Genomic DNA, 24,501 nt, shown 5'->3' with positions numbered 1-24,501 from the left:
TGTACTTCACCTCACAGCCCTACTGATATCTGGCCTTGACTCCTCACCTGAGCTCCAAGCTTGCAACTCAGGCATGCCACCCAGAGGCTTCCCCCTTCATACCCTGCCATCACTTCAGCGTGATGTCCCTATGCCAAAAAATCGCTGACTCCCAGTTTCACTGTACTTAGTCACTGGCATTCATTCACATTCTCTTGGACATCTAAGCTTGAAGTGGTGGAACTTCTTATGATACGACCTAAGAAAAATGAAAACATGTCCACACAAAGAGTTTTTTTTTTTTACAAATCTGCATAGCAGCTTTAGTTATAATAGGTAAAAGGAGGGAACAATCCAAATGTCCATCAACAGGTGAAGGGATTAAAAAAAAATTGTGGGATACCTATGTAACAGAATACTACTCAGCAACAAAAGATACAACTATTGTGATACACAACAAACAGATGAATCTCAAAATGATGTAAGACACAAAATGATGTGAGCCAGACACAAAAGAATATAGAATATATGATTACGTTTATATGAAAATGTACAACAGGGAAAGCTCATTTATAGGGGCACAAAGCTGATGAGGGTTATCTGGGGCTGGGAGCAGGGAAGATCAGCCAACTGAACAGGGGCACGAAAGCAGCTTGATGGGTGATGGGAAAGTTCTCTATCATGAGTGTGATGGTAGTTATGCCAGTGTATACACTTACCAATGATCATCAGACTGTCCACATTTTTTGTCGTTTTAGGGCCCCATACCTGCAGCATATGGAAGTTCCCAGACTAGGGGTCAAATCGGCCTATGCTACAGTCACAGCAATGTGGGATCTGAGCCGCCTCTGCAACCTACACCACAGCTCATGACAACACCGGACCCTTAACCCACTGAGCGAGCCCAGGGATCAAACCCAAGTCCTCATGGATACTAGTTGGGTCCGTTACTGCTGAGCCACGACGGGAACGCCCAGACTGCCCACGTTTTATTTGATGTAATGTCAATAAAGCTATCAGCGCAGATATGTTGAGCTTTTTCTGAGACGTAGAGGGTGAACAGGATTGTATCAGTGTTGATTGGCCAAATAGTTTTAAAAGATTAAATTATAAATAAAGCAATAAACACTTTAATAGCTAGCACTTACAGAGTACTTGCCATCTGCCAGGTGTTGTTCTAAGAGGTTCCACACATGGATTAAACCTCATGACAACTATCTAAGAGAGGGACTATTACCCATTTTACAGATGAAGAAACTGAGGCTCTGAAAGGCCTTAAATCCATAGGATAAGTGGCAGAACCAGGACCCAAAGGGTCTGGCTTGAGTAGCATCCTCCTAATTTCTCTACTACAGTGACTTTCTCATTAGGACAAGAAACTCCCTTTTCTCCATAATTCCACCACCTCTTAAGAAAAATATCATGTTTGCATGAAATGCTTTCTTCAGGCTTTGCCAACACGTCTCCATATTTTGACCACTCTAATCACAGCTTAGCTACTGCCCAAGAGAAGCTACTGCAAGCAAAGGATGACTCTAGCGAGTAACGAACCCGACTAGTATCCATGAGGACGCAGGTTTGATCCCTGGCCTTGCTCAGTGGATTAAGGATCTGGTGTTGCCTTGAGCTGTGGTATGGGTTGCAGACATGGCTTGGATTCTGCATGGCTGTGGCAGCAGCAGCTGCCACTGGAGCTGCAGCTGCAGCTCTGACTCAACTCCTAGCCTGGGGAACTTTAAGAAGCAAAAATCAATAAATAAAAATTTTTACAAAGATGAGTCTAATTGCTTTCTGGAAAAAAAAATATGTGCCTTTATGCACTCATGACTGAATGATCATATTTTAATGGCTACATGTAATTATTTTATTTAAAATACCACATTTTATTCATCTTTATTATGGAATAGGTCATTACTACAGAAAATGCTGTCATGAGCATCTTCCTGCCAGGCACAGAGCTTTATTTTTTGAATCTCTTATGTAGCCTGTCACGAGACATGTTTCTACAATGTTTTCTTAGCCTCTTTTGCTGAAAACTCTTATCTTGTCCTGCTTTACTTTACCCCATCTTCTTGCTTGAAAACAGTCGCAGTGACGGTGAATGACTTAAGCTTAAGAACAAAGACCTAAAGGCATAAGCTATTCATAGGGCCAGCTGAACAAAGAGGACTTAATGCGTTGGTCTAGGCACGCCATTTGCACAGCATGATACGTCCTCTTAGGAATAAAAGAGGAGCCCCATAGCCCCAAGGGGTTTATGAGGGGTCCTTAGCTGGATATACATTAGCAAAGAAGAACCGAGGTGCAAACCTAGGCACCCCAGCACGCTGTCTGCAGAAGCACAATGGTGATTCTCTAGAGTTTATGCATAGATAGCTGACGCCAAGCTTCCTCAAATGCTAGTGATTGTTAAATGCCTAAAGGTCAGAGTAAAAGCTTAATCAGCCACCGGCTATGTGACTTTTAAAATAACTTACATAAACAACAGCAACATCTTCTCAGATCCACCTCTTGGAGTATTGACAACAAAAACAAAAACAAATGGGACCTAATCAAACTTCAAAGTTTCTGCCCAGCAAAGGAATCCCTAAATAACACAAAAAGACAACCCACAGAATGGGAGAAAATCTTTGCAAGTGAATCGACTGACAAGGGATTAATCTCCAAAATTTATAAACAACTTCTGCAGCTCCATACCAAAAAAACAAACAACCCCATCCAAAAATGGGCAGAAGATCTAAACAGACAGTTCTCCAAAGAAGACATACAGATGGCTGAGAAGCACATGAAAAGATGTTCAACATCACTCATTATTAGAGAAATGCAAATCAAAACCTCTCTGAGGTACCACCTTACACCAGCCAGAATGGCCATCATCCAAAAGTCTACAAACAGTAAGTGCTAGAGAGGGTGTGGAGAAAAAGGAACCCTAGCACACTGTTGGTGGGATTGTAAACTGGTGGAAAGCAGTATGGAGATTCCTCAGAAAACTAAACATAGAACTACCATTTGATCCAGCAATCCACTCCTGGGCATCTACCCAGAAAAAACCATGACTCGCAAAGACACATGGACTCCGATGTTCACTGCAGCACTATCTGCAACAGTCAAGACATGGAAACAACCTAAATGTCCATCGACAGAGGAGTGGATCAAGAAGATGGGGTACATATACACAATGGAATATTACTCGGCCATTAAAAAGAATGAAATACCAGCATTTTTTGCAACATGGATGGACCTAGAAACTATCATGCTAAGTGAAGTCAGCCATACAGTGAGAGACACCAACATCAAATGCTTTCACTGACATGTGGAATCTGAAGAAAGGACAGACTGAACTTCTTTGCAGAACAGATGCTGATGCACAGACACTGAAAAATTTATGGTCTCCGGAGGAGACAGTTTGGGGGGTGGGGGGATGTGCTTGGACTGTGGGATGGAAATCCTGTGGGATCAGATTGTTATGATCATTATACAACTACAAATGTGATAAATTCATTTGAGTAATAAAAAATAATAATAAAAATAACTTAAAAAAACCTATATCCTTCACCCACAACCCCCTTCTCACTTGACGGTAATCCTAAAAAACAAAATAAAAGCAGTGTGGGAGTTCCCGTCGTGGCGCAGTGGTTAACGAATCTGACTAGGAACCATGAGGTTGTGGGTTCGGTCCCTGCCCTTGCTCAGTGGGTCAAGGATCCGGCATTGCCGTGAGCTGTGGTGTAGGTTGCAGACGTGGCTTGGGTCCAGAGTTGCTGTGGCTCTGGCGTAGGCTGGCAGCTACAGCTCCAATTCGACCCCTAACCTGGGAACCTCCGTATGCCGCAGGAGCGGCCCAAGAAATAGCAAAAAGACAAAAAACAAACAAACAAACAAACAAAAAGCAGTGTGGTTTCTTAAGGCGGTCCCCTGGTTCCCACCTTTACTTAAGATAAATGTCTCTGTGTTTTGTTTGATGTTAACTTTTTCCCTTAAGTTTCACAGCACCCGTTCTTCAGCCCCATCCTGCTGAGCTGGTCTTGGCAAGTGGCACCCAACGTGGGGCAGACAGGCAGGCACGAGGAACAAAGGGCCACTATTACAGCGGAATTTTTATTCACTGGAAGTGCTGTGGAGCCCTGAGAAGAAGGGAGGAATTTTGCGTGGCCACGCTAAAAAAAAATCCTGTGGATGTGTTCCCTCTCTCAGGTATTTACGGGGTAACATGGGAAATAAGGGAATTGCAGGAAACTATAGTCCTTACATTTATTTGTTGGGACAACTCCTTAAAAAAGGGGATACAAAAACAAGTGAAAGAAAGCTTTTGGAATTTTTTCAGACGATTGAGAAACGATTGTGATGGGTTTCTTACATCAGAAATGTTAGATTTAAGGATATGGGAAACAGTAGGAAAGGAACTTAGGATATTGCATGATGAGGGCGTTCCAATTCCTGTGTCCATTTGGTGTACTTGGAGCTTAATTAAATCAGTTTTAGAACCTCTAGAGACCACGGAGGACTTAGGGGAGGAAGAAGAAGGGGAGTTTACACCTTTGTTGGAGGAACCTAAACATACAGTCCCTGAACAAAATTATCATAGAGAGTATTTGGCTCCTGAGCCTTTGGCTCCAAGTTTTGATTTTGACATTCCTCCATTGCCTCCTATTAGGAGCGAGGTGACAAGGACTCATCAAGCTTCTACTTCCAGGGTTGTAAAGAAAATGAGCGCTATCCCTGAACACCACCTATCATCCCTTCAACAGGGGAAATCACAGGCTCAAAGGGAAGGCGATTTGGACGCCATACATTTAGCCTTTCTAGTAACTGTCAGGGAGACAGTGGCTCCAGGCATTGATCCCATCAACCCTGATGGAGTTTGTGAGTTCATTCATGAGCCCTTTCCTTTTAAAATTCTTAAAGAATTAAAACAGGCCGTTCAAATCTATGGTGTTAATTCTCCCTTTACAAAAGGAATCGTGCAGGGAGTAGCTGAAGGAAATCGTATGATTCCTGCTGATGGGCATAACTTAACCCGTGCTGTGCTATCGCCTAGTGGATATTTGTAATTTAAGTCATGGTGGCAAGATCATGCCCAAATTACTGCTAATTGCAATCAGGCTCAAAATCTTCCAATTACAATGGAACAACTGTTAGGGATTGGCCCTTGGAGTAATCTTCAAGATCAAATGAGAATGAATGATTTGGCTATTGAACAGATTAGACAATGTTGCTTAATGGCATGGGATAAAACTGAATCTAAGGGTCAAATAAATACTTCTTTTCAAAAGATCCTACAAGGCCCAAGGAACCTTATACTGAATTTCTAGCTCGTTTACAAGAGGCATTAAAAAAACAAATTGCTAACTCTGAAGTGTCTGATACTATTTTTCAATTGTTAGCATATGAAAATGCAAATACTGATTGCAAAAAGGCCACAGGATTTTTAAAAGGAAAAGCTAACATTGCTGAATATATTAAGGCCTGTCAGGGAGTGGGGACGGAGTCCTTTAAGGCCTCAATGCTAGCCCAAGCCATGGCTAATTTAAAGGTTAAAGATAAATTTTCAGAAAAATGTTTTAATTGTGGCAAGACAGGACATACTAAAAAACAATGGCGCGCTCCTCCACGAGTCCGACCCTCTTTTCATGGAGCTTCGGCACCTTCTAGGAATAATAAACAGCCCAGACTATGTCTGAGATGTAATAAAGGAAATCACTGGGCTAGTCAGTGCCGGTCCATCTTTCATAAAGATGGAACCCCCTTTGTCGGGAAACTCTCCTCGGGGCAAGAAGCTCTCCCTATCCATAACAAGAGCCAAACTCTCTCTCAACCGATGGGAGATTCCCTGGGACTATGCTCTGCAGGAGATTTCAACATCACAGTAGATCTCCCTAGTTTACAGGATTTAATTCTCCACCCTAGTGAAACTCCTACTTCTATTACAACCAAACTGGAAAAGCCATTACCAACAGATACAGTAGGATGGATAACAGGAAGGGCAGGGCTGACAGAACAAGGAGTTCGAGTTCATACCAGGATACTGGATAACATAGGAGATGGTTTCCACTGCGATTCCTTGGAAAGTTAAAAAAGGGGGTCAGATTGCCCAGATCTTAATTTTACCTAGAGTACAAATAAATAAAGAGGAATAATTTTAGACAGAAGGGAATTCAATACCACAGGAGGGGCAGGAGTGTTTTTTATCAGAAAAGGTCCTAGAGGAAAGACCCACTTGTCAAGTTACCATAAAGGGGAAGTCTTTTAGAGGACTGATTGACACTGGGGCTGATGTTTCAATCATTAGCCATTTACATTGGCCAGACAACCTGGGCTCTTCAGCCAGCCGATATTGAAGTCACTGGGTTAGGAAAAGCAGAGGGTCTCAAAAAGGGTGCCCAAGGGCCTAAATGTGAAGGACCCGATGGGCAGCCAGCTAGACTGAAACCTTATGTTGCTCAACTCCCTATCAATCTATGGGGGAGAGATTTATTACAACAGTGGCATGCAGAAATTTACATACCACCAGTAGATCAATATAGTCATCAAAGCCAAAAAATGTTACAGAAGCAGGGTTACATTCCCGGACGGGGGTTAGGGTGACATCATCAGGGGAGAGTGGAACCTGTCGCATCTGAGGGTAAAATGGATAAATCCGGTTTGGGACATCGGCCTTTTCATTAGTGGCCACTGCTTGTAAAAATAATTATGCTTCTCCTAAACCTATTCGATTACGATGGACTACGGAAAAACCGGTTTGGGCTGAGCAGTGGCCTCTTTCTTCAGAAAAATTAAAGGTTTTAAATGATCTCGTCCAAGAACAATTAGAGAAGGGCCATCTAGAAGAATCCTTTTGTCCTTGAAATTCGCCAGTGTTTGTTATACAAAAAAAAATCAGGAAAATGGAGACTGTCAACAGATTTAAGAGGTGTAAATGCTGTAATTGAGCCTGTGGGTGCCCTTCAACCAGGCCTCCCATCTCCTAGTAGGACACCAGCTGACTGGCTGTTAATTATCGTGGACTTAAAAGACTGCTTTTTCACAATTCCTTTACACCCAGAAGATAGGGGAAAAATCTGCCTTTTCAGTGCCAGTGATAAACAGTATAGCCCCTAGAAAGCATAATCAATGGAAGGTCCTGCCTCAAGATATGTTAAACAGCCCTACCTTGGGTCAGTATTATGCGGCTTCAGTTGCTGAGCCAGTCCGACAACAATTTCCTAGATGCTATATTGTTCATTATATGGATGATATACTTTGTGCTGCACCCTCTCAGGAGCAGCTGGCTGAGGTTTTCCAATGCTTACAATCCTGTCTAAAGGGAGCAGGATTGATTATTGCTCCTGAAAAGATTCCAATGAAAAGTCCATATCAATATCTGGGAACTGTGGTTGAACGTACCACTGTTCACCCTCAAAAGGTAGAATTAAGAAGAGATCAAATTTCTACATTAAATGATTTACAAAAACTGTTAGGAGATATTAATTGGCTCCGACCCGGTTTGGGGATTCCCACCTATGACTTGTTAAATCTTTTCTACTTAGGGGAGATTCTAAATTAAACAGCCCCCACTCTCTAACTGCGGAAGCGCAACTAAAAAAGGTTGAAAGTAAAATACAAAACTCCTAACTACTTCGGATCAATCTAAAACAGCCCCTTCAGTTAGTAATTATACCTTCTCCCGTGGGAATATTGATGCAATTAGAAAATATTCTCAGATTAAAAAAAAAAAAAAAAGGAGTTCTGTCGTGGCACAGTGGTTAACGAATCCAACCAGGAACCATGAGGTTGAGGGTTCGGTCCCTGCTCTTGCTCAGTGGGTTAACGATCCGGCGTTGCCATGAGCTGCGGTGTAGGTTGCAGATGCGGCTTGGATCCCGCGTTGCTGTGGCTCTGGCATAGGCCAGTGGCTACAGCTCCGATTGGACCCCTAGCCTGGGAACCTCCATATGCCATGGGAGCGGCCCAAGAAATAGCAAAAAGACAAAAAAAAAAGAAAAAAAAAGAAAAAAGAAAATATTCTCGAGTGGCTTTTTCTTCCCAAAAATGTCACAAAACCTTTGTCTCCATACCTGGACCTGATGGCACAACTTATTCTAAAAGGTCATACTCGTTGTGTACAAATGTCCGGAAAAGATTTAAATCATGTAATTGTTAGTTTAACTGTTAAGGAAATCCAAAATTTTTTTCAAAACCATATAGGTTGGCAAATTGCCTTTGCAGATTATGTAGGATCAATAGATAATCATTATCCAAAAAACCCTATTTTACAATTTATAAAGCGAACTCAATGGATTCTTCGCAAAAAAGTGAAGGATTGACCCATCATTAAAGCCCCTGTGATCTTTACTGATGGGACTACTAAAGGGAAGGCTGGATATGTGGCTAATCGATCTAAAACTATAAAAACCGCCTGGCCTTTCCACCCAACAGGCTGAACTAACTGCTGTAAATCCATGCCTTGAGGGACTATCCTGAGCCAATCAATATTCTTTCTGATTCGGCATATGTAGTTCATGCTGCCAAAATGACTGAAACCGCTACCATTAAACAAAATTTACCTAACTTGTTATTTGACTTGTTTGCAGGATTACAAACTGTTGTAAGGGAAAGAAGATATCCATTTTATATTACTCATATTAGAGCACATACTAACTTACCTGGGCCTCTAGTTGCAGGAAATAAAGAAATTGACCACTTGGTGACACGTGTGTTACAGGAAGCTCAACGTTTTCATGATTTAACACATGTAAATGTTTGAGACCTTAAAAAGAGATTTGGAATAACATGGACTAAAGCTAAGACAATTGTCCATCAATGTCCTACATGTCAAATTATTAACAATCCTTCTCAATCTGAGCCTGGAGTTAATCCTAGGGCACTTGTCCCAAATGCTCTCTGGCAAATGGATGTTACTCATTATTCATCTTGTGGAAATCGTCATTTGTTCATGTGTGTATTGACACTTGCTGTAAATTTATTTGGGCTACTGCCCAATCTGGTGAATTTGCTAAACATGTTATTTGTCAATTGTATGCGTTTTGCAGTTATGGGCCTGCCACAAGCAATTAAAACTGATAATGGTCCAGCTTATATCAGTTCTCAATTTAAAATATTCCTGGATACCTGGCATATTGCTCACTCCACTGGCCCCCCTTACAACCCCCAAGGACAGGCTATTGTGGATCGAGCCAATTTGTATGTAAAACAGCCTCTTCAAAAACAAAAAGGGGGGAGACACAGAAATAGTTAAGTCACAACAAACACTTTTAAACAAAACCTGAAAAGGCCAGTAGAAGGAAAATCCCCCTCGTCCGGACTCGGAAGAGGCGACACCCCAAATCACTCACGAGAAGTGATCTTGATGCAAACAGCAAGAGGGATTTTTATTCCAAGCGCGCTGGGGCCCACAGTCGTACGCCACGCAGGGGTAGAGGACTGCGGCCCCGAGTGCGGAATCGGGACAGCTTCTATGGGGTTCACAACAAAGCCCGCGCTTCGCAAACCAATCATTTTAAAACATCGAGAGCCCGCGCTCCGTGGACCAATCCTTTTTCCACAGTTCCGGAGGTCCGCATTTGCGCGGGCTCCTGGGCACAGTGACAGATTGCAGTTGAGATAGGCCACTAGGGCTTTCAATGTGTAATCATTTCTTCTATGGCGCCAGCAGTCTTACAGAATCCAGATAAGCGATTGGTCAACTCATTTCCTGTTATCTTACTTAGGCCGGGATCACGCACTCAAGGGCCTATTTTACGTCCTTTCACCTAGTTTCATACAGAGAGCAGGCCCTGGAACAGCAAGAAGTGTGACCTCCTATTTACTGGCAGGGAGCAGGGTCTGGAATTCGAGGGCATCTAGGGCTTTTTAGGAAGCTGGAGTTAGGGCTCTTTACTACCTTCTTGGGGTCTTGGAGGGTTAGGCTGCATTTTCATCCTTTCATTCCCCACTTCTTCCCTTAATAGTTCTAATCTTAGAACTGGGAAGGCTAAAGGCCAGTTTCTCCTTGGCTCGGAAGGCCTTGGTACTGTTGCCTAAGTACCATGATCTGGACTGCACTCACTCGTTCTCTAACAAAGGCAACAAACCTATTAATTAAGCAAGGCCCAACTGTAAGCAACAGGAGCAGGACCACTAGGGGTCCCATCAGAGCAGAAAGCAGCGTGGTCATCCAAGGAGACCTGTTGAACCATCCTTCAAACCACCCCCGGTCAGCCTCTCTTTCTCTTCGACGTCTAACCTTTCTCTAAGCTTGCTCATGGAGTCTCTGATGGCTCCGGAGTGATCCACATAGAAGCAACATTCTTCTTTTAAGGCTGCACATAACCCACCTTCTTTTAGAAACAGCAGATCTAATCCCCTCCGGTTCTGTAGAACCACTTCAGACAAAGAAGTCAGGGATTCTTCTAAGTTCCTAACAGATTCCTCTAAGGTTCGGAGATCTTCTGTCATGGCCGCGTGTAGCTCACCAAGTCCTTTTTCTAGCTGCTGTGGTCCTGTGATCAGGGCAGCTGTCCCTGTCCCCACACCGGCCATCCCTAATCCAAGTATAACGGCTAGGGTAAGGGTCACGGGCTCTCTTTTTGAGCGGGTAGGCCGATAGTCATACTCATCGATGACTACTTCCTCAGGATGGTAGTATACCCGGGGGACGAGCTGGACCATGACACAGAAATCTTTGGATTGGTTAAAGATTGTGGTAGAAACACAGAGAGTTAACCCAGTATTGCATGCCCACCACCTGTTATAACCAGGTACTAAATACTGATTTTCTGAGGCCTGCTCATAAACCATAGTGCTATTGCAAAGGTGTTGGTGGGATGGGGGAGTTTCTAGGCGTGTTGGTAGGAATCAATCCAGTGGTACCGTTGTCAGGCGGCTGTGTTATGTCAGGCCGCAGCGAGGTTAATTGGGGCACCGGCAAGTTGTGTGGTGGCTCCAGGGCCGGGGGCCCCTGTTCAGCCAGTACTTTGTTGGGTCCCACTGCCACAGGGGGTTCCGTCCCCGTCTCTATCCTAAGGCGAATGGTTAAAGTGGACCCTGCTCCCCCTCCATATTTATAAAAAACTATTCCCCAGCTCATACCATCTATCCACTTTTGAATATTTTCCTGCTTTCCTTTTTCAGTGAAACTTATCTTTAGATAATCTAAGTCTGATGGGGAACAGCTCTTATCTTTATATAGTTCCATCACTTTGTACTTGCCCGGGCCGGAATTGACAAAGGAGAATTTTACCCGGTCCTGGAGAGAGATCGGCCATTTCCAGTCTCCATCGTTGGAGGTGACGCAGCTCCATCTCCTACAGAAGGATTCCCTGGAACCCCCACAGTATTTCTCATTCTCTGTGCCTGGGCAGCAATAGAACCCATAACTACGGACTAGGTTGGGAGGTGTGCTTTTAGCAGCGGGGTTAATCATTCGGAGGCAGAAATGCAGTTCAGGCCACCAGGTGCCTATAGGAGCGACACCTTGAGTGCTATTAACAGTGACACCCGTATCAGGGTCAATAATCAGCCAGGTAAGGGATAAGGGTCTATGGGGGTTCGAGCTGTCTATAAGGCGTTTACTACTGGCCTGGGGAGTTATTGTTAGAGTAAGGAACCAGGCGATGGAGGCGAAGCTTAAGGGGATTCTCAGTCTTTTCAGCTCTCCACCCCGAGTCGGGAGGTGGCGCGGGCTTGACGTGGGACGCATGGATCCAGGTGGAGATTCCTTCGACTTTCACAGCCGTTGGTGTGGTCAAAAGTACGAGATAAGGGCCCTTCCACTGAGTCTCGAGGTTTCCTGCCCGGTGGCGTCTAACATAGACTGAATCTCCAACTTGGAAGCGATGTGGAACTTGCAAGTCTCCTTCTCCTGAGTAGGCCTCCTGGAGCTGCTTCCACGCTCGCTGCCTCACCCACTCGAGCGCCTTGAGCCTAGAGAACAAAGGCTGGGAAAGCAGCACATCAGCACTATGTACAGAGGCAATTTCTACCAACGGGGGGGGGGGGGGGGGGGGGCCCATAGAGCAATTCATAGGGGGTCAGCCCAAACTGTCCAGGGGTGTTCCTAACCCTGAAGAGCACAAAGGGCAGGAGAGCTATCCAATCATTAATGCCAGTCTCTGTAGTCAATTTGGTGAGGGTCTCTTTAATGGTTCTATTCATCCTCTCTACCTGTCCTGAGCTTTGGGGTCTGTATGCACAATGCAGTTTCCAATCAATCCCCAATGTCTTGGCCAGTCCCTGACTTACCTGGGCAACAAAAGCTGGACCATTGTCTGACCCTATTACTTTAGGTATTCCAAATCTTGGAAAAATTTCCTCCAATATTTTCTTAGCCACCACGGTTGAAGTCTCCTTCTTAGTAGGATAAGCCTCTACCCATCCTGAAAAGGTGTCTACAAAAACCAATAGATATTTGTTTCCGTATTTAGCTGGCTTTACCTCAGTGAAGTCCACTTCCCAGTGAGCGCCTGGGTGGCTTCCCCTTAGTCTCTTTCCCAGAGGCATTCTGGAAGGATTAGCATTAACCAGCTGGCAAGGCACACAATGTTTGACCACCGAGTCAGCCACTCCCGGTAGTCTCAGAACATGATAAGGGGATGTTCTGACCAACTGTTGCAGATGTTGAGCTCCTAGGTGGGTTAGACGATGCATCTGTTGGACATACTCTAACCCTTCTTTGTGGGGTAGGATCTCCTTCCCATCTGAGGTATAGCAGGTCCCCTCTGGGATCCTAGAGAACTGGCCTATCTTCTTTATCTCCTGCCAGTCTTCTAGGGTGTACTGCCACCCGGGTTCTGGGGCTTTGGACGTCTCTATTATAGGCAGAAGGTTAACACCCTGGGCTGCCTGCTTGGCGACCTGGTCGGCCATCTGGTTTCCTTTCGAGATGAGATCTTTGGCTTTCTGATGCCCAAGGCAATGTATAATGGCTAGCCTTTCTGGCAAATGTAAGGCCTCCAACAAGCTTAGAATTTCTTCTTTGTTCTTGACTTCCCTCCCTACTGAGGTAAGCAACCCCCTTTGTTTATAGATGGCCCCGTGCACGTGCGCAGTCGCAAAGGCATACCTGCTGTCCGTATAAATGTTTATGGATTTCCCTTCGGCCAGCCGCAAAGCTTGCGTGAGGGCCACGAGCTCAGCCTTTTGTGCTGAAGTCCCTTCCGGCAGGCTGCTGGCCCAGATCGTGTGGGTCCCGTCCACCACCGCCGCCCCAGCCATCCTCTTACCTTCCACCACATAGCTGCTCCCATCAGTGAACCAGGTCAGCACTTCTCCAGTCAGCGGTATGTCTGTAAGGTCCTTGTGGACCCCAGTCTCCTCGATCAACAGTTGATGGCAATCATGAGTCACTGGTTCATCAGTCTCTTCAGGCAGAAGAGTGGCAGGGTTGAGGGCGGCGGGTGGAGCGAACGTGATCCTTTCTGTGAGAAGCAGGCTTTGATAGTGGGTCATGCGGGCGTTGGTCATCCATCGGTCTGGGGGCTGCCGGACGATGTTCTCCAACGCATGGGGGGCTATTATAGTTATATTCTGTCCCAAAGTCAATTTGTCAGCGTCCTTGACCAGTATGGCCACAGCTGCGATAGCCTTCAGGCATACGGGCCAACCACTGGCTGCAGGATCGAGCTTCTTTGACAGGTAGGCAACAGATCTCCTCCATGGTCCTAGGGATTGGGTTAAAACTCCCCGGGCTACCCCTTATGCTCATCCACATAAAGGGTAAAGGGTTTAGTTACATCAGGGAGGGCCAGAGCAGGTGCGCTCAGCAGGGCCTTTTTGATAACATCAAATGCCTTCTGGTGCTCAGGAGCCCAGGAGAACTCCCCTTTTTCTTTGGTTAGCGGGTAGAGTGGGGCTGCTAAGGTCGCAAACCCCGGGATCCAGTCTGCAAAATCCAGCTGTCCCCAAAAACTCTCTCACTCGCTTGGCTGTGGTTGGGGCCGGTATCTGGATTACAGTTCTCTTCCGTGCCTCCGTCAGCCATCGCTGCCCGTCCCGCAGACTGTACCCCAAGTATGTTACCTCTCTCCTGCAAATCTGGGCCTTTTTAGCTGAGGCTCGGTAGCCTAGGTCAGACAATTCCAGTAGTAGTGCCTCCGTACCTTCTAAGCAGTCCTGTTTGGTGGCTCCCGCTAGAAGCAGGTCATCCACGTACTGGAGGAGGGTCACCTGGGGGTGTTGGATCCTGGAGTTGGCCAGATCTCTATGTAGGGCTTCATCAAAGATGGTCGGGGAGTTTTTGAACCCTTGGGGCAGTCGGGTCCAGGTGAGCTGTCCGGTTCTTCCCGTACCTGGATCCCTCCACTCAAAGGCAAAAAGTGGTTGGCTAGTGGGGTGTAATCTCAGGCAGAAGAAGGCATCTTTTAAGTCCAATACTGTGTACCAGTTCCGTTAGGGCGGGAGAGCGCTCAAGAGGTTATAAGGGTTCGGGACCGTTGGGTGTATGTCCTGCACCCGTTTATTGACCTGTCTCAAGTCCTGTACTGGTCGATAATCATTGGTCCCAGGCTTCCTAACCGGTAGCAGGGGAGTATTCCAAGGGGATCGGACAGGAACTAGGATGCCCTGTTGGATTAATCTTTGAACATGCGGCCAAATTCCTTCTCGAGCCTCTCTACTCAAGGGGTACTGTCTGACTGATACTGGTGTAGCACTGGCCTTCAGCTGAATAACCTGCGGGGGAACTTGCTTTGCCAAACCCATCCCTGCGGTTTCTGCCCAGGCTTGGGGAAACTGCTCCAACCAGGACTGTATATCTTGATCAGGCTTTACTAGGGGAGAATATAGTCGATATTCATCATCTAATTGGAGGGTCAACACAGTGATGGGTTTGTTATTCGCAGACACTTCTGGTTTTCCTTGTTCAAAAGAAATTTGAGCTCCCATCTTGGAGGGGTATTGGGCACTCAGGGATGACCAGAAACGAGTGGGTTACCCGTCCCACTCCCAAGTCAACGGTTCTTCGGGTAGTCCATGGATACTGCTGTTGCCCTGTGGCACCCATCACCCAGGATTTTTTATCTTTTAGTTTTCCTAATGGCTGTAGCAGCACTGAATGCTCCGCTCCGGTATCAACCAGGAACTCAACTGGTTGCCCCTCCACTTTCAAAGTTACCCTGGGCTCGGGGAGGGGGTCCGAACCCCGTCTCCCCTAATCTTTATCTTCTTCCAGAGCTAGGACCTTCGGTCCTTTGTTTCCCTTCTTGGGGCAGTCCCTTGCCCAGTGTCCTTTTTCTTTACAATACGCACACTGGTCCTTGTCGAGTGGGGTCCTATTGCCCAGGTTCCCAGACTGTCTAGGGCCTGACCTAATTTTCCTAAAATCTCTCTCTCTCTCCCTGCTGCTCTTCCCTTCAACCACTGCGGCCAAGATCTTAGTCAAATTCTTCTCTTGCCGTCTATCACGTCTTTCCTCCCTTTCTTCTCTCTCCTTTTCTTTTCTCTGTTCCTTCTCCTCTTCTGTCTCCCTTCTGTAATACACCTTCTCTGCCTCTTTCACTAGATCACGTAACTCAGCCTCCTGTAACCCTTCCAGTCTCTGAAGTTTCTTTCTGATATCCAGAGCCGACTGCCCTATGAAGGCCAGGGCCACTGAGGCTTTCTGGGCCTCCGAGGTAGGATCAAAAGGGGTGAACCGCCTGAAGGCTTCCATGAGCCTCTCAAGAAATACCGAGGGAGGTTCGTTCGGTCCCTGCATCACCTCTCTTACCTTAGCCAAATTAGTGGGCTGTCTTGAGGCGCCCCGGAGACCCGCCACCAGAGCCTGGCGATAGATTTTCAAGCTCTCCCTACCTTCAGCCGTGTTGTAGTCCCAACCGGGGCAAGTCAAGGGAAATCCCATGTCAATCTCACTTTGCAACTGCGTGGGTCACCCGTCAGCCCCAGAAACATTTTTTCTAGCCTCTAACAGAATTCTCTCTCGCTCCTCGATTGTGAAGAATGTCTGCAGCAGCTGTTGAAATCATCCCAAGTAGGCTGGTGAGAGAACCTAAGGGACTCCACCAACCCCGTGAGGCGTTGGGGATCCTCCGAGAAAGGGGGATGGTTAGTTTTCCAATTATAGAAATCTGCAGAAGAAAAGGGCCAACACTGGAGGGGCTGCAATTGGCCCCCCGGCATGGGAGGGCCAAAGGTGCGCAGTGGTAATGTCACGATCTCGTCTGTCCGCTCCGGGGTGGTGCCCCTCCGGCTCCGAGTCCCGGCAGCAGGTCCCTCCGCCGCCGGAGCTCCAGGAGGGGCAGAGGGTCCCCTCGCAGCACCGTGTGCCGGATACGGGGGTGGGGGAACAGGTTGGGGTTCCGGCCAAGTCGGCGGCTCCTCAATCTTGGGGTAGATACGAGGAGAGGGCTTGACTTTTTCGGCCGAGTGTTTGTTTTTCTCTCCAAGAGCCAGAACTCAGGGACCTGGCTTTCTTGGTTTATTTAGCCATGGTTTAACCCATGGCGGAGGATCTTCTGCCAAATCTTGCCACGTAAGGATATAGGGCTCCTCATCAGGATGAGAGCCGGGTCCAGTCTGAAAAATAATTGCTTTAACAGCCAGGATAATCTCAGAATTAAAGGTCCCCTCTGATAGCCATCCAACATCGAATGTCGGCCATTCAGAGGCACAGAAAGTCTGCCAAGGTCCCTTCTTAACCTGAACTGACAAATTATGAGCCCTGGATTTAACTTCAGTCCAATGGTCGAGAGTCAAACTAAGGGGGGTCGTCACCGTCTGTCCCATATTAAAACTGTAGACAAGGACGCACAAGACAAAGACACACGAAACAGAAACCAACAGATCCAGACACACGCGACCCGTCCGCGCCTTCCACAAGCAGGCAAAAGAGTCGGACGGCCGCGGAGGGGGAAGCTTTCGCTTCAACAACAGAACTCGGTCCTCTGACCGACAGTAGGAGACCACCAGGCATCCCTGGCTCTCCCCACCTCCCGGGGCGTCCCCCAGGGCAGCAGCCTGTGACCCTCCTAGCACGTCTGCTGATCACAGTCCTCCAGTCCTTACGGTCTGAGAGGACAACTACAAACCGAAAGCGCACATCACAGAAAACAGACACTCAGAACAGAGACGCCGGCCGGTACACACGTTCCAAAGGGGCTCCCTTTACCTCCAAGTCGGTTCTCGGGTGTGAGGGGTGGTCGCGGGGTTTCCCGGCCAACGTACCAAATGAAAAGGCCAGTAGAAGGAAAATCCCCCTCGTCTGGACTCGGAAGAGGCGACACCCCAAATCACTCACGAGAAGCGGTCTTGATGCAAACAGCAAGAGGATTTTTATTCTGAGCGCGCTGGGGCCCACAGTCGTACACCACGCAGGGGTAGAGGACTGTGGCCCCGAGTGCGGAATCGGGACAGCTTCTATGGGGTTCACAACAAAGCCCGCGCTTCGCAAACCAATCATTTTAAAACATCGAGAGCCCGCGCTCCGTGGTCCAATCCTTTTTCCACAGTTCCGGAGGTCCGCATTTGCGCGGGCTCCTGGGCACAGCGACAGATTGCAGTTGAGATAGGCCACTAGGGCTTTCAATGTGTAATCATTTCTTCCATGGCACCAGCAGTCTTACAGAATCCAGATAAGCGATTGGTCAACTCATTTCCTGTTATCTTACTTAGGCCAGGATCACGCACTCAAGGGCCTATTTTACATCCTTTCACCTAGTTTCACACAGAGAGCAGACCCTGGAACAGCAAGAAGTGTGACCTCCTACCTATTTACTGGCAGGGAGCAGGGTCTGGAATTTGAGGGCATCTAGGGCTTTTTAGGAAGCTGGAGTTAGGGCTCTTTACTACCTTCTTGGGGTCTTGGAGGGTTAGGCTGCATTTTCATCCTTTCAAACCTTATTCACTTTAAATTTTTTAAATTTGGCCTCTGACGAAAAAAGGCTTCAAGAAAACATTTTAATACAAAATGAAATAAGATTAACTTTCCTCAGGCTGAACAGCCCTTGATTTGGTGGCAGGATCCATTAACAAATGTCTGGTCCCCAGGGGATATGCTTGTATTTCACCAGGTCATGGATTACAACCTGTTTGGATTCCATCAAGAAGAATCAAACCATATCATGAACGAGCCTGTGAAGCATCCCTGACTCCAGACCCCAGAAGAAGGATGATGGACAAGAACATACTGAAGAGACCCCAATTCATGATTTGGGATCCAGAGCTGCCCACCAGGGATATAGCAACGATGTCTGTGACACCAACTCGTGTGTCGCTGCCACAGACCCGAAGGGCTCATCTTCCCACTTGGGGTCAGATCAAACATCTAACCCAAGAAGCCGAAAATCTACTGAGAAGGAAAGCCTTTCACACCAAATAATTTGGTCCTAGCTGTCTTTACTTTGGTTTCTATTGCAGTGAGTATTCCCTTAGCAGCATCGGGAGAAATTAATCATACCTACTGGGCCTATGGCCCCAATCCTCATTTATTGAGACCTGTGGAATGGGGCGAGGCTCCAGTGCATATATTTATCTATTAATGATTTCCCCTGGGTCCCTGGAGCTGGAGGATGACAAACTGTCCTATTTTTTAAAAAAAGAAGGGATACCTTTTAATCAAATTTTAAAGTTTAAAAATTGGCTGATTTGTATTAGAAAAGAAAACTTATATGTTTAATTCCTGAACCTCAAATGTGGCTTTCAGGAAATTTAAATATTCACACTAGTGAAGATTTACATTTAGTTACAGGCTGGAGTTTCGCTTACCGTCAGGTGAAACCAGTTAATATGGGGATGCCTGATAGGACTTTATGTCCCTTAAAAAGGACAGATACCTTCAAGAGAATGAAAAATCAAATTCACTGGAATATATGCAGGGCAATGGAGGGAGGTCATACTGCTTAATGGTTCCTATGGAACTGTATGGGATTGGTCCCCTAAGGGGAAGCCGATTCCTGGCTGTATGGGCCATCAACCTCTGTGTTCTGTTAATGAATTACTCTCTCGGATGGTCTCCAGCCAATCAGACCAACAAAAAATAATAATTAAAGCCAAAAGCCCCACACGTTGGAAAGATTCAGGCCTTGTGCCTCCCTATTCTCAATTTGATAATAGCAAGTCTCAAATTGACTTGTGGAAGAGCACTCTTAACTTTAAAAATACTCAAACCTGGGATGAAAATTATACTTATAAAAAGTCAAAAAGGAAAATCAATTAATCTTTTACTTCTTATTGTGTTACTCCCTATGAGTACAATTCCAGCGTAACATCATTGAAACAAATTAAGAGACATTTAAGAGGTCACTCGGTTAAGCTGACTCTGGATATATAAAAAACTGCAGCCAAGAGTCCTGAGTATTCAGAAGGCCTCTCTACAAAATATACCTCATAAAGAGGTATTAGATATTATTCTAAAAGATTTTAAAATAGGAGTTCCCGTCATGGCGCAGTGGTTAACGAATCCGACTAGGAACCATGAGGTTGCGGGTTCGATCCCTGCCCTTGCTCAGTGGGTTAACAATCCAGTGTTGCTGTGAGCTGTGGTGTAGGTTGCAGATGCGGCTCAGATCCAGCGTTGCTGTGGCTCTGGCGTAGGCCAGTGGCTAAGGCTCCGATTAGACCCCTAGCCTGGGAATCTCCATATGCTGCAGAAGCGGCCCTAGAAATGGCAAAAATACAAAAAAAAAAAAAAAAGACTTTAAAATAATCCTTCAAAATGGTTTAAAGATTTTGGTGGAGGAATAATCTGATCATTAATTGCATTTCTAGGATTCTTAATAATTTTCCATTTAGTCTATAGATGCACAAAGCGAACAATCCAAGAAGTAATGAAGAAAGAAGTTACAAGATCTACTTTTGTCCTCTCACAAAAACAAAAAGGGGGAGATGTCACAAGACATGTTTCTACAATGTTTTCTTAGCCTCTCTGCTGAAAACTCTCATCTTGTCCTGCTTTACTTTACCCCATCTTCTTGCTTGAAAACAGGTGAATGACTTAAGCTTAAGAACAAAGACCTAAAGGCATAAGCTATTCATAGGGCCAGCTGAACAAAGAGGACTTAATGCGTTGGTCTAGGCACGCCCGTTTGCACAGCATGATACGTCCTCTTAGGAATAAAAGAGGAGCCCCATAGCCCCAAGGGGTTCATGAGGGGTCCTTAGCTGGATATACATTAGCAAAGAAGAACCGAGGTGCAAACCTAGGCACCCCAGCAAGCCGTCTGCAGAAGCACAATGGTGATTCTCTAGAGGTTATGCATAGATAGCTGACGCCAAGCTTCCTCAAATGCTAGTGATTGTTAAATGCCTAAAGGTCAGAGTAAAAGCTTAATCAGCCACCGGCTATGTGACTTTTAAAATAACTTAAAAAAACCTATATCCTGCACCTACAACCCCCTTCTCACTTGACGGTAATCCTAAAAAACACACTAAAAGCAGTGTGGTTTCTTGAGGCGGCGCTCTTGGTTCCTGAGACCTTGAGTCCCCTGGTTCCCACCTTTACTTAAGATAAATGTCTCTGTGTGTTGTTTGATGTTAACTTTTTCCCTTAAGTTTCACAGCACCCGTTCTTCAGCCCCATCCTGCTGAGCTGGTCTCGGCAGTAGCCATCACTCTCAGGAGTGCAGCTGCTGCCCTGTGTAAAAAAGGGCCTTTGGCTTCATAAAGTAGAAGCCCTTCTAACAGTCTGAATGGCTGCTGTTCGATTTGCTAGCGTCTGGGACTGGACCAGCCATAATGTCCCCGGCCCATTCAGGGACCTGGGGGCCCTAGGAGAAGCACAGCGGTTCTGCAACTCTCCTCTGAGTTGGTTGGGACACCATCAGTGCAGTCAATTAAAAGTGCCGCTGGTTGCCAAAAACTTGGATCTAGTTAGCCACCAAAATCCATCTCTCTCTCTGTGACTATCACAGCTGTTCCCTCCTACAAGCACCATCAAGCCCAGGCCTTCCTTATCTCTTCCTGAAATTATGCGTTTCCTACTTGGTCTTTCTTCCCAAGGCTGTCAGATACTGTAGAGCAGAGCTTCCTGCTTTCACAGCACAGAGAAAATGTTAAAAATGATTTGTCTAGCTCACTGGGAAAAGGGCTGAGGCTGCTTCTGGCTGGAGGGGCCTGGCCCAGTGCTTCTGGCCATCCCAGCGCCACCCCCATCTGCCCTAGGAATTATTTCAGTTATTGTATTTTGCATCTCTTCTTAAGTTTTATATCTTCTAGCTCTTTGCTCAGTGTTTCTGTAAGTTTCCATCTTTGCCTCCAGTTTATTTCCAATGTCTTGCATCATCTTCAGCATCAAGAGTCTAAAGTCTTTTTCCTGGAGGCTGAGAATCTCCCCATTGCTTAGCTGATTTTCTGAGGTTTTTCCTTTCTCCCTCATGAGTTATAGTTCTCTGTCTTTTCATTTTTTTTTGGTCTTTTTTTTTGCCTTTTCTTGGGCCGCTCCCACGGCATATGGAGGTTCCCAGGCTAGGGGTCTAATCGGAGCTGTAGCCGCCGGCCTACACCACAGCCACAGCAATGCAGGATCTGAGCCGCGTCTGCAACCTACACCACAGCTCACGGCAACGCCGTATTGTTAACCCACTGAGCAAGGGCAGGGACCGAACCCGCAACCTCATGGTTCCTAGTCGGATTCGTTAACCACTGCGCCACAACAGGAACTCGTCTTTTCATTTTTATAGGTTTTTGGTGTGGTGACCTTTTTTACAGATAAGAGTTGTAGCCTCTCTTACTTCTGATGTCTGCCCCCCTGTGGCTGAAGTCGGTATGGGGGACTTGCTGTAGGTTTCCTGATGGGAGGGGCTGATGCCTGCCCACTGGTAGGTGGAGCTGATTCTAATCCCTCTGGTGGGTGGGGCTTAGTCTCTGGATGGGATTAGAGGCAGCTGTGTGCCTGAGGGGTCTTTAGGTAGCCTGTTTACTGAGGGGCCAGGCTGTGATCCCACCTGGGTCTTGTTTGCCCTGGAGCTTCTCAGCCCGACTGACGGGTGGGGCCAGATTTTTCCCAAAATGGCCCCCTCCAGAGAAAGGCACCTGCTGAATATTCCCGAGAGCTTTACTTTCAATGTCCTTCCCTCACAAGTCACATTCACCCCTATTTTCCCAGGACGTCCTCCAAGAAGTGCAGTCAGGTTTGACCCAGATTCCTATGGAGACTTTGCTTTGCCCTGGGACCCAGTGCACGTAAAAGTCTGTGTGCGTCTTTTAAGAATGGGGTCTCCGTTTCCCCCAGTCCCGTGGAGCTCCTGCGCACAAGCCCCACTGGCCTTCAATGCCAGATGCTCCAGGGGCTCTTTCTCCCTGTGCCAGATCCCCACACGTGAGAGTTTGATGTGGGGCTCAGAACTCTCACTCCTGTAGGTGAGTCTCTGTGAACCAATTAAGTTTCCAATCTGTGGGGCTTCCCACCCAGGAGGTATGGGGTTGTTTATATCACGAAATCGCCCCTCCTACCTCTTGATGTGGCCTCCTCTTTTTCTTCTGGAGTAGGATATCTTTTTTTAAGGATTCTCGTCCATTTGGGTGAAAAATGCTCAACCTTTAGTTGTGAATTTTGTTGTTTTTAGGAGAGAAGTTGAGCTCCAGTCCTTCTATTTCGCCATCTTAATCCCATGTGTTCTGCCCTAGGAATTAAAGCAATGATCTCAATCCTGGCTGCATATCAAAATTACCTGGAAGTTTTACAAAAGTCTTCGCCTAGCACCCAGGAGCAACAACAACTAAGTTATAGCGAAGGTTGAGACTCTCTGAACTAAAAAGACTATCTCGGCTTAGCCTCAGCATCCTCCACAACTATCCTCTCACCACAGAGCTTCCCCTCTGAGCAATGGGCCCAGGGTATCAAGAGACTAAGATCAAGGTCCTGAATGCAGGTGTGTGCAGCTCTCGGGAGCTGGACTCAATGTCACATGATAAAATTGAACTTCACCAAACCATCTCAGCTTTAATCACTGTCTCTGGGTTGGGGGAACACAGTGGCCTAGCGAAAAGTTCTGAAAAAGCTGGACCTGAGGGAAGGCCAAGTGTTTACACCTGTGTGTGGTGGGGGGGGGGTAAAGGCAGAATTCAGTGGATATCTTTGGAACAGCAGCAGAGATCTGAATTTTTTTTTCTTTTTTTTTTTTTTTGGTCGCACCTGGGGTTCTCGAATCAGGAACCGAAACTGAGCTGCAACTGAGACCAGCTACAGCTGAAGCAATGCTGGATCCTTAACCCACTGTGCCACAGCAGGAACTCCCCAGGCCTTAATTTTAAGGCGGGGTGGCTTGTGGGACTATTAGATGAGTTGGCTGACGGAATAACTGGACTCCAGAAAAAGAATGGAGGGTGGAAAACTGAAAAGGATAGTGTAGGTACTTGTCCTGCCCTTTCTACGTCTCCAGTGCTTTGGGGGCTCATGGGGCGCAACGTGAAAGGGGCTCGGCAAAGGCTTGTGTTCAGAAACGCCCTCTGCTCCAGGTGGAGGAAGCGGACCCCAACAGCTGCCCATCGCTAGCTCTTACCCGCTGAGATCCCCCACCCGCGTGTCTCCTGCATGACACCCGGGGGTGCAGCCCAGCCAGGGCCGGTCACCACCCTCCCACCTCACCCCACCCCTCCTCACCCTTCTTCACCTCACACTCCTGAGAAGACCAGACCCGAGTTCCAGGAAAGCCGCTGGCAGCGCGGCAGAAGGCCCTAGCCTCACGAAGGCCGACCCCCGAGGGAAAGCTCTGCCGCTGCAGCGAGGGCACTCCGCCGGAGCTCGGAAGCACTCAGCCTCCGCGTGGCCTGCTGGGAAATGTAGTCCCCGCAAGGAGCCCTGGGAACGGGAGGTGCCGTGACCTCTAGTCCCTGAAGCCCCCTAGACCCGGATGTGGAGTCTTACGTAGGAGGGGCATCCTTACGCAGCCTCCAGCAGGAGGCGCTCCATTCTCTTGTCCTGCTGCCTTCTCACCTCGTAAAAAAACAAAAAACAAAAAACCGACCCACCTGTCTCAGGCCTTAACAGTCGGAGCAGTGAGCACACCACAAACAGCCGTGTCGGAACTGCATTCCGGTCCCTGACTAGAATATGAGAGGAAATGGCTAGCGGCGGCCTTTCGAGAAGTTTTGGGTGCCACCGCACCACGTCAGGCCCGATCACCTGGGCCCGGCTCTCGCTCCCAGGCTACCCAGCCCCGCGGCGCACGTACACGCGCCAGCCGCGTTACTGAGCCGCTCTCACCGCCCCCCGGCGCCCGCAGCCTCGCGCCTCCGCACTCAGAGCGGGTGGGTAGGGCGTGCTGAGGGCCCGACAGGAGGCTGTGACTAGGGGCCGGGGCTGCAGAGCGCTGGATGGCAAGGTTGCAGAGGGTGGCTGGGTCGCAAGGCCAGGATTAGGGTAGGCGCTGAACCGAGTGAGGCGCTGGCCTCTGGCACAGAATTTAAGGGGGCGCACCAAAACTCAAGGTAAATGTAAAGGACCTTGGAGTGTGATAGTTCAAAAATTCAAAATGAATGCAAAAAAAAAATCCTGGTGAACAGGAGTTACCGTTGTGGCTCAGCGGGTAACAAACCCGACTAGTATCTATGAGGATGTGGGTTCCATCCCTGGCTCTGCTCGGTGAGTTAAAGATCCAGCGTTGCGGCGGCAGC

At 47.2% G+C, this 24,501-nt stretch overlaps 1 long non-coding RNA gene across 1 annotated transcript; it reads right to left on the bottom strand.

Moving 5' to 3' along the window:
* Nucleotides 1–11,251: 11,251 nt before the first annotated feature.
* LOC125127248 (uncharacterized) lies at nt 11,252–23,680 on the bottom strand. Its single transcript, XR_007134897.1, has 3 exons — nt 23,499–23,680; nt 22,339–22,508; nt 11,252–11,894 (listed from the first exon to the last, which is right to left on the bottom strand). It is a non-coding gene; the product is annotated as an uncharacterized LOC125127248 (long non-coding RNA).
* Between the last annotated feature and the right edge of the window lie 821 nt (nt 23,681–24,501).

This window comes from Phacochoerus africanus, chromosome 5 (genome assembly GCF_016906955.1).
Source record: "Phacochoerus africanus isolate WHEZ1 chromosome 5, ROS_Pafr_v1, whole genome shotgun sequence".
In the NCBI taxonomy this organism is placed as follows: domain Eukaryota; kingdom Metazoa; phylum Chordata; class Mammalia; order Artiodactyla; family Suidae; genus Phacochoerus; species Phacochoerus africanus.
The sequence above is the reverse complement of the archived record's forward strand: the minus strand, read 5'-3'. Positions and strand labels throughout refer to the sequence as shown.